We start from the raw sequence: 10,044 nt of genomic DNA on the forward strand, positions 1-10,044 counted from the left end.
TTTCTGGATCTTTTTGAACTATTTACTTTCCTGACCACCCAATAAATTGTAGCTCAACAAAGTAAAATGGATAGTGGTCACTGGAAATATCAAAACTGATCTATAGCTGTATGACACTCAGTTGGGCCTCCTAGTTAAACCCAGTATCTATATTCTGGATATGGTAAAGGGTAATATCCCCAACCAAGTACTTCTCATGTGGCTGTAGGAACTCTTTAAAACTAGATTTCTTTCAGAAATCACTACTTATTTTTCAAACGACCTTGTTTGAGATGCAACTGAAAGTAGTGCAGATGCAAAACAATTGACAAATGGTTATAAAAGACCTTGCAGATAGTATCTGTTCAACAAATGTACAAGTGGCTTGTAAAAGAAGAGAAAATGTCTATTTTTCAAAAGTCAGTTGTCTCAGTAAGTTCTAAATAACCACTCTTCTAATTACCCAGAAGATTAAATACAATAATGTCAGTAATTTGTGTTTTTATATTTTGCTATTAAAGAATTTCTCTAGCTTTCTACTTTAGAAAATGTTATGCTTAGATGTCCATCTTCTTAAAAGCATTTTCCAGACACATGTATATTAAAAGAAAACTAAAGGTTGCATACAAAGCCAAGGAATACAGAAGAAAGTACAGATTTTGGAACCAGACAAATCTGGGCTTAAATCCCAACTCTGTCATGGTGTAGCTGTGACTTTAGTCAAATAACGTAATTTCTCTGAGTCTTGGTAGTTTCAAGTATAGAAAGAAAGGAAGAGAGAGAGAGATGGGCAAGAGAGAGAGAAGAAAGAGAGAGATTAAAAACAGAGAAGAAAGAAGGAGGGAAGGAGGAAAAGGGAGGAAAGGGGGGGAAAAGGAAAGAGAGAGGAAAGGAAGAATATATTGTCTGCAGAGTTGGTGAAGGATTAGAGACAATGTAAGAAAAGAACTGGTATGTTTCCTGGCACAAAGTAGATATTGAAACCACGGTAATTTTCATTATTATCATCAGTGACTACTGAATGATTTATCATTCCTGAAATGACCACTTTTTTTTTTTCCTAAAAAGATACAGTTATTTTTTTGTCTCTAGTCATTCCTCATATTATATCTTCTTTGTTGCATTGACTGCAATTATGGTCTGAATGACTTTGTTGATTGGTAAATCGGTCTTTGCCTCTAAGGGGTGGATTTCATCCTGGGCCCTTCATCAGGTTCCTCTTGTTTATGAGCAGTGGTTCAGTCACTCTCATCCTCCTAGAGATGGATTTGGGAGGAGTGGAGAATGGTGATGAGCATGCAACTCATAACGTCACAGGGCTATGTGAGGATTCAAATGAATCTTTGAAAAGCACCACATCAAGGTATTTATAAATGACATCAACAACTATTATTAAACACAATGGTCAGTAACTTGCTCATCAAGTAAGCTACGTACAATTGCAGCTAATATCACCAAGATTTACCACAAAGAGTGTGGAGGATTGTTGAGGATAATAAGAAAGTGACCAACCTCAGAACAGATGTTACAGGGCAAGAGTGTGAAGGATATTCTGAAAAGGAGAGGCTGACCAGGACAAGGTGAGAATTCAGAAAAGCATGAGGCATCTGCAAAGAATTTTCTCTTAGCCCCCTGGGAAGCTCACCAATTCTTTATTCAAAAAGCAAAACAAAACAAAATCCCTCATTTCAATCTCACTGTGCCACAGAATTACAGAATTCTTTCCTTGCTTTGTTTGTATATGTATGATCAAGTTAAACTCCATTAAAATGACAGTTATCATTGCAAAATGTTGATCAGTTTGCACTTAGAAAGGTCATTTAATTCAAGACTTAATGAAGACAATGAATAACTGCTTTGGGCTTGTTCATACAAAAGAACCTAGACCATGTGGTCATTACTTGATGGTTCATGTCAGAATTTTGGTGCCCAGAATACAGATGTCTGACTTGGGTCACTCCAGAAGCTGACCCTAAAATATTATTCAAGTAAGAGCAGTTTATTTGGAGAGCAGCACACACTCACAGGGAAATGAGGAATTAACAAAGAGAAGGGAAATGCACTGTTAAGCCAGCTCCCACTATGGGCAACTGGAGTGTACCCCCACTGGGAAACTCAGGGACCACCTGAGTAGAACACCGACTTCAGTTGCTGTTCATTTAAGGGACAGGGGAACTGAGGTATTTATACACCAAGCCCAAATAGTCATTTCAGGTTGCTTCAAGGGGCATTAATTTATCAGCACTGTTGATGTAAAGGTCACTATATGTCCAATTTTATTTTAAATGAGGTGGAAAATAGACACAATTCTAGAAGGAAAAAAAAAAAAAAAGAGGAGAAAGAGGATGGTAGGAGAATGATTGTGACAAAGGTGACAGAGATGCATAAAGCCACTGCATCCTTGCATGAAACTTCTACATAAACTTCATAAATTGTTCATACTTTTTTGTTTCTGTGTCATGTGCCAGTCTGCTTTTTCATACCAGGAACACACAGTACACTAGTTCATCTCTCATAACTCACTACTTAAGTTATTTTCTCATCACTGTAAAACAGCTTACATAATGGAAGAACTCTTTTGAAAGATTTTAACACGGAACATTTAGAAAGTTCTTTTGATTTGTCCAAGTAAAAATTTAAATTAGCTTAGGAAAATGAAAAGAATATATACAAACAAAATATTTACACATGTGTGTGTGTACTTATAAACACATTGCTTCTCTCTTATGGCATGAGATAAAAGCCAGGGGGGAGGGGACCAGGACAGAGAGAGGAAGCAGAGGGAGAGATCCAGGTAAGGCTGGGGACCCAGGCCATGCCCCTCCCTAGCGGTGGAAAAGAGGCAAGGATCTACGTAAAAGGAGGGTGGAGAGGTTTTTGAACAGCTAAGGGAGACAAACTTGTCTGTAAGTTTGTCCTACTGTGTTAGCGTGCTGTTGTGATGTTAGAGGCTGTGCCACCAGTGTCTTAAACCCAGTAGGGTTGCACATGGTGCACAAGTTCAACAGCTTACAGACTGGGACAGATTCAGAAGGAGGAGGAGGACATCCACTTCTCAAAGAATTAGCCAGGGAAAACCTTATGAATAGCAGAGAAACACTGTCTGATACATTACTGTGCAACTTTATGAATAGACCAGAAACATTGTCTGATACAATGCAGGAGGATAAGCCACTTAGGTCGGAAGACGTACAAAATAGGACCAGGAAAGAGCTGTGTCATCAGAGTAGAATGAGCCTTAATCATACGGATAAGGTGAAGCTTTCGAGACCTCCATTAGCTGATGTGGCACAACTGAAAGTGAGGAGAAACAGCTGAAAACATCCATTAATAATCAGAACATAGAATGCACGAAGCATGAATCTAGGAAAATTGGAAGTTGTCAAAAATGAAATGGAATGCATAAATATTGATATCCTCAGCATTAGTGAGCTGAAATGGACTGGTTTTGGCCATTTTGAATCAGACCACCATGTGGTCTACTATGCCGGGAATGACAATTTGAAGAGGAATGGTGTGGTGTACATCATCACAAAGGATGTTTCAAGATCTGTTCTGAAGTAAATGCTGACAGTGATAGGGCAATATCCATACTTCTACAAGGAAGACCAGTTAATGTGACTATTATTCAAATTTATGTACCAACTACCCAAGCCAAAGATGAGGAAATTGAAGATTTTTATCAGCTTCTGCAGTCTGAAATTGACCAAACATGCAATCAGGATATGTTAATTATCACTGGTGACTGGAATACAAAAGTTGGAAACAAAGAAGAATCACCGGTAGGTGGAAAATTTGGCCTTGGTGACAGACATTATGCTGGAAATCACAAGATAGAATTTTGCAAGACCAATGACTTACTGTAAATACTTTTTTTCAACAACACAAATGGCGGCTATACATGGAGACTTTGCTAGATGGAATACACAGGAATCAAATTGACTACATCTATGGCAATAGGCAATGGAAAAGCTCAATATCTTCAGCCAAAACCAGGCCAGGAGCTGACTGTGGAACAGACCATCAACTGCTCATATGCAAGTTCCACTCAAAGTTAAAGACAGTTAAAACAAGTCCACAAGAGCCAAAATATGATCTTGAATATATCCCTCCTGAATTTAGAGACCATTTGAAAATACATTTGATGCATTGAACACCAGTGACCAAAAACCAGAAGAACTGTGGGATGACATCAAGAACATCATCCATGAAGAAAGCAAGAGGTCATTAAAAAGACAAGAAAAGAAGAAAAGACCAAAATGAATGACAGAGGAGACTCTGAAACTTACCCTTGAGTGGAGAGTAGTTAAAGCAAATGGAAGAAATGACGAGATAGAAGAACTGAACAGAAGATTTCAAAGAGCAGCTCAAGAAGACAAAGCCAATTACTATAATGTAATGTGCAAAGACTTGGAGTTAGAAAACCTAAAGGGAAGAACACACTCAGCATTTCTCAAGCTGAAAGAACTGAGGAAAAAATTTAAGCCTCAAGTTGCAATATTGAAAGATTTTATGGGCAAAATGTTGAATGATGCAGGAAGCATCAAAAGAAGATGGAAGGAATACAGAGTCACTGTACCAGAAAGAACTGGTAGATCTTCATCCATTTCAGGAGGTGGCATATGATCAGGAACCAATGGTATTGAAGGAAGAAGTTGAAGCTGCACTGAAAGAATTGGCAAAGAATAAGGCTCCAGGAATCGACCCATTGAGATGTTTCAACAAACAGATGCTCCACTGGAGGCACTCACTGGTTATGCCAAGAGATTTGGAATACAGCTACATGGCCAACTGACTGGAAGAGATCCATATTTGTACCCATTCCAAAGAAAGGTGATCCCACAGAATGCAGAAATTATCTAACAATATCATTAATATCACCAAGTAAAATCTTGCTGAAGATAATTCAAAAATGGTTGCAGCAGTATACTGACAGAGAACTTCCAGAAATGCAAGCTGGATTCAGAAGGGGACATGGAACAAGGGATATCATAGCTGCTGTCAGATGGATCCTGGCTCAAAGCAAAGAATACCAGAAAGATGTTTACTTGTGATTTATTGACTACTTAAAGGCATTTGATTGTGTAGATCATAACAAATTGTGGATGACATTGAGAAGAATGGGAAATCCAGAATACTTGATTGTGCTCATGAGGAACATGTACATTGACCAGGAGGCTGTTGTTCGAACAGAACAAGGGGACACTGCATGGTTTAAAATCAAGAAGGGAGAGTGTCAGGGTTGTATCCTTTCCCCATACTTATTCAATCTGTATGCTGAGTAGATAATCCGAGAAACTGGACTATATGAAGAACGTGACATCACGTTTGGAGGAAGAATCATTAACAACCTGCGATACACTGATGACACAACTTTGCTTCCTAAAAGTTAGAATGACTTGAGGCACTTACTGATGAAGATTGAAGACTACAGTCTGCAATATGGTTTACAACTCAATATAAAGAAAACAAAAATCCTCACAACTGGACCAATAAGCAACATCACGATAAATGAAGAAAAGATTGAAGTTGTCAAAGATTTCACATTGCTTGGTTCTACAATTGAGGCCAAAGGAAGCAGCAGTCAGGACACTAGATGATGTATAACACTGGGCAAGTCAGCTGCAAAGGACCTCTTTCAAGTGCTGAGGAGCAAGGATGTCTCCTTGAGGACTAAGGTGCACCTGACACAAGCCATGATATTTTCAATCACCTTGTATGCATGTGAGAGCTGGACAATGAATAAGGAAGACCAAAGAAGAATTGATGGTTTTGAGTTGTTTTGAGATGGTTGAGTTGCTGGCGAAGAATGCTGAAAGTGCCATGAACTGCTAAAAGAACTAACAGATTTGTCCTGGAGGAAGTGTAGCTGGAATGCTCCTTGGAAGCAAGAATGGCCAGACTTCATCTCACCTACTTTGGTCATGTTGTGAGAAGGGACCACTCCCTGGAGAAGGATGCCATGCTTGGTAAGATGGAGGGTCGAGGAAAGAGTGGAAGGCCCTCAGTTAGATTAATTGACACAGTGGCTGAGATGATAGGCTCAAGTATAGCAAGGATCATGAAGCTGGAGTGGGACCAGGTGGTGTTTCATTCTGCTGTGCATAGGGTTGCTATGAGTCAGACATGACTTGACGCACCACCACCACCACCACTAACTACAATTGCCTATGGAATTTGAGCACTGGAAGTTCAAGCTGTGTCCCAGAAAAGCATTCCATCCCCTGGCTACCACTTCACATTGCACATGACAATCCATATGAATGGTTTTCCCCAGCTGCATAGGACACCAGTTCTCTCAGAACTTCTGCTCCCAACTCCTACCATTGGAGCAGTTAACATTTTGAAAGCTCTTCTTTTTGGCTATCACTAGGGAACAATCATTTCCTAAAGAGAGTACATGTGGCCCCAAAGAGTTCATGGGAGCCTCCCAAAATATATTTCTTTCTTCCCCAATCAAGCCTGTGTCCTGAGAAACTTGAGATACATGATCATCATTTAAAATCAGTTTCCTGACTTTAGTTTTGTGTATTTCACTGTACATAAATGATATTTCAATAACATGCATTTTAAAAAAACAAAATAAAACCAGTGTCCCCTTTGGGAAGGCTGTTGTCAGCTTCCATCTAGTCCACTCCCAACTCATGGCCACACCATACACAACTGAACAAAACACTGCTCGATCCTGCACCATCTTTGTGGTTGACTGCAGATCAGAGCCATTGCAAGCCATTCTGTTTCATTGGCTGATTTTTGGGAGTAGATTTCCAGACTTTTCTTCCTAATCTTTCTTAGTCTAGAAGCTCAGATGAAAATTGTTCATCTTCATAGCAACAAACAAGCCCCCACTGGCAGACAAGTGGTAGGTGTGCATGAGGTCCGATGGCCAGGAATCGAAGCCAGGTCTCCTGCATGGAAGATAAGAATTCTGCCACTGAACCACCGATGCCTCTTGAGAAGGCAAGGAGAGGGAAAATAAGTAATTTGTTAAAAGTAGAGGCATTGACTTGCTGTCTAAGAGAGAAAGCCTCTCTGGCTACATTTAACCATGTGCGTTTTGGCTTCCCATTAAATTTAAAACAAGAAAAAATCCTAGGCCAAATAAAAGAACCTTTCTTCTCTGATTTGCACTATCTGCATCTTGTATGGACAAATCCATATGATGATGAAGAAGTAAGGATTCAGATGGGCTATTGTAACTGATGGAGAGTTTGGGGGAAAAGATAGGACATGTAGTTTACGTGAGATTCTGTTCTTAAATACAGGACTTACTAGTATGGAAATGTTGCTCCTCCAAATAGTCTTAAGGGATGTGCCATTGACGTATTTTAATGACTAAATTTTTCAACTATCCCAATACATATACACACATACAGAAAAAGAGACAGAGAGAGAAATCCTATAAGCCAGAATTCCTCAGATTTAGTTTCAAATTAGGAGAGAAATTTTTATTGGGGAGAAAGTAAATGGTCAAATTGTGAATTTCAGTACTTTTGAAAGTGAGAATGTTTTAAGAATTTATTTTTTTCTTTTCTGTGCCTCATTTCTTTCTTTTTCTTCTGTTTCATTAAGATCGATAGCACTTTCACAAGATTAAGGAGCCCTGGTAGTGCAGTGGCTGAGCACTTAGCTGTTAACCAAAAAGTCAGTGTTTGAACCCACAAGCTGTGATGCAGCACTCGGCATCTGTAAAGACTTACAGCCTTGGAAACTCTGTGGGGCAGTTCTACTCTATCCTATATGGTTACCATGAGTCAGAATTCAACTGGAGGGCAATGTTTTTATTTGTTTTTAATAAAGTCACACTTTTATGCATTTAGCCTTCATGTCATTGTTAAGAAGAAATATAAATTTCTGAATTTTATGAATGTATTTTAAAGAACTAGAATCTCCTACACATTTTCCAAATTGGCTTAAGTTATGACAAATGACATATCATATGACTTTAGCCATAAAATATTAGGTATAAGTTGTTCAAAGACATGCGTAAGACTGGATGTCTCTTTTTCATCTCAAAATATGTTCTTTTTGCCATATTTGACCTTAAATAGAGTTTCTATCCTCTCTAATTCTCTCGGGCTCAATGCAGCAATGTGTCAAATGGCTCAGATGTGATGGTAATACTGGTTTTTAAACATCAGTGTCATCTTATAGTTATTGTATTTAATATTCACTCTCAATATCCATTTCCATTCTTCCAGGACTCCCCAGGTCCTAAATTCACATTTCTTAATAATTTTTCTTTTCATCCAAAGACCTAGAAAATGACAAAGAACACATGGAGAATTAATTACCTAATAGTTTATTTTGGCCTACTCAAACATGAGTCTAAGAGGAAAATCTTTTACTTTCCACTCACTCTCTTATATCATGGGCTCAATGCTCATTGGTTCTGGAAAGAGTTCTGTGAAGAAGGGGGCTATTGAAAAAGAGCAGGCAGAAAACAAGGAGTGGTTGAATTTCAAGGTTGATAGACCTAACAAAATTGTCTAGTCCCCCTGCACCCAAAACTTGAGTTTGTCTACAGCATTCCTACTACTGGGCTTAAAATGAGCCCTCCTAGAGGCAGAAGAGGGGATCTCAGTGCCATCAAGAGAGAAGAGCTGGAGTTGGAGTAGAGTGCATCCTTGGACCCACATCCCTGCACTGGACCTCCTTGACAAAGACGGCTGATGGAGACAACAGGCTGAGATGACCAGCTGAGGAACCAAGAAGCACGAGAAAATGCAGCACGCTTGCCCACCCATGGGCAGGAGGCTTGCTGGCACAGTGGGGTGCACCTGAGCAGAGCAGAGGCCAAGGGCCAGAGAGGCATGCCTGAGGGCACAGCAGAAGGGAAACTGTCCTGATTAGAGAATTGCATCCTGAGAGCATTGCTGAGCCTGTATTACAGCCTGGTAGCATAGTACCTAAGGCATTTGACCGCTAACCAGATGGCTGGTGGGTTTGAACCACCAGCCACTCCTTGGAAGGAAGATTAAGCAATCTACTTCGGTAGTGATGTTGTTGTTGTTGTTATGTGCCGTCGAGTCAGCCCCGACTCATAGCGACCCCTCCTTGGGTTTCCGAGGCAGTATCACTACGGAAGTAGGATTGCCCAACCTTCCTTCCGAGGAGTGGCTGGTGGGTGCCTTGGAAACCCAAGGAGGAAACTCAATGGCAGTGGTTTTGTGTGTGTGTATATGTGTGTGTGTACTTCCCTAATAAACAGCATAAACATGAGTATTGTCTGTGAGTTCTGTGTGGCCATTGCAACAAATTAGTGAAGCCATCAGAGAGGTGGTGAGTGCTATGGGAGGGACAGCTGGTGTTAGAGTTGGTAAATGGGTTTGGAGGGTTGCGGCATGTCTGGCTGCCCTAGGCTGTTGATGGTGATTCTGTCTCCCTCTTATGAAGTTAAAGGAGGTCAGAAGATGCCACCCCCATGCCCTATCTGTAGCCACTTTTCTTAGAATCTGTCTAGTTAACGTTGATAAGATCTCAGGCTAATGCCATCTGACGTTACATGTTACTTGTTGAGGAGATTGTTGTCAGTCTCTCCTTCCAGACTCTAAGCTACATATGCACAGAAAGGCTTATGTCATTCATTGCCCTGTGCCCACACTTAGATTAAGTGCTTAAAACACAGTAAGCATTCAATAAACATGTGTGGAATGAATTCATGAATGCACTCCAAGCCGGTTCAGAGTGTGTCAGCTGTTTGGAGATGGCTTCTTTGTGTTCCATGGGTTCTTTCCTCTTCCTGACCCAATCACCAGTAGGGTCTTCATCAGTTCCCGCTGTGACACAGTATGATGTCTGTCTTAGTTTCCCAGGGTTGTCATAACCAAATACCACAGAATGATTATCTTTAAAGAACAGAATTAATTCTCACAATTCTGGAGGTAAGGCATCCATATCAGGGTTTGTTGTTGCTGTTGTTATGTGCCGTGGAGTCGGCCCCAACACATAGCAACCCCTCCTTGGGTTTTCGAGGTGGTATCACTATGGAAGTAGATTGCCCAACCGTCCTTCCGAGGAGTGGCTGGTGAATTTGAACTGTCAGTCTTCTGGTTAGCGGTCAAG

Source organism: Orycteropus afer, unplaced genomic scaffold, assembly GCF_000298275.1.
Source record: "Orycteropus afer afer isolate SDZICR_OR568_19922 unplaced genomic scaffold, OryAfe1.0 scaffold00005, whole genome shotgun sequence".
NCBI classification, from domain to species: Eukaryota; Metazoa; Chordata; class Mammalia; order Tubulidentata; family Orycteropodidae; genus Orycteropus; species Orycteropus afer.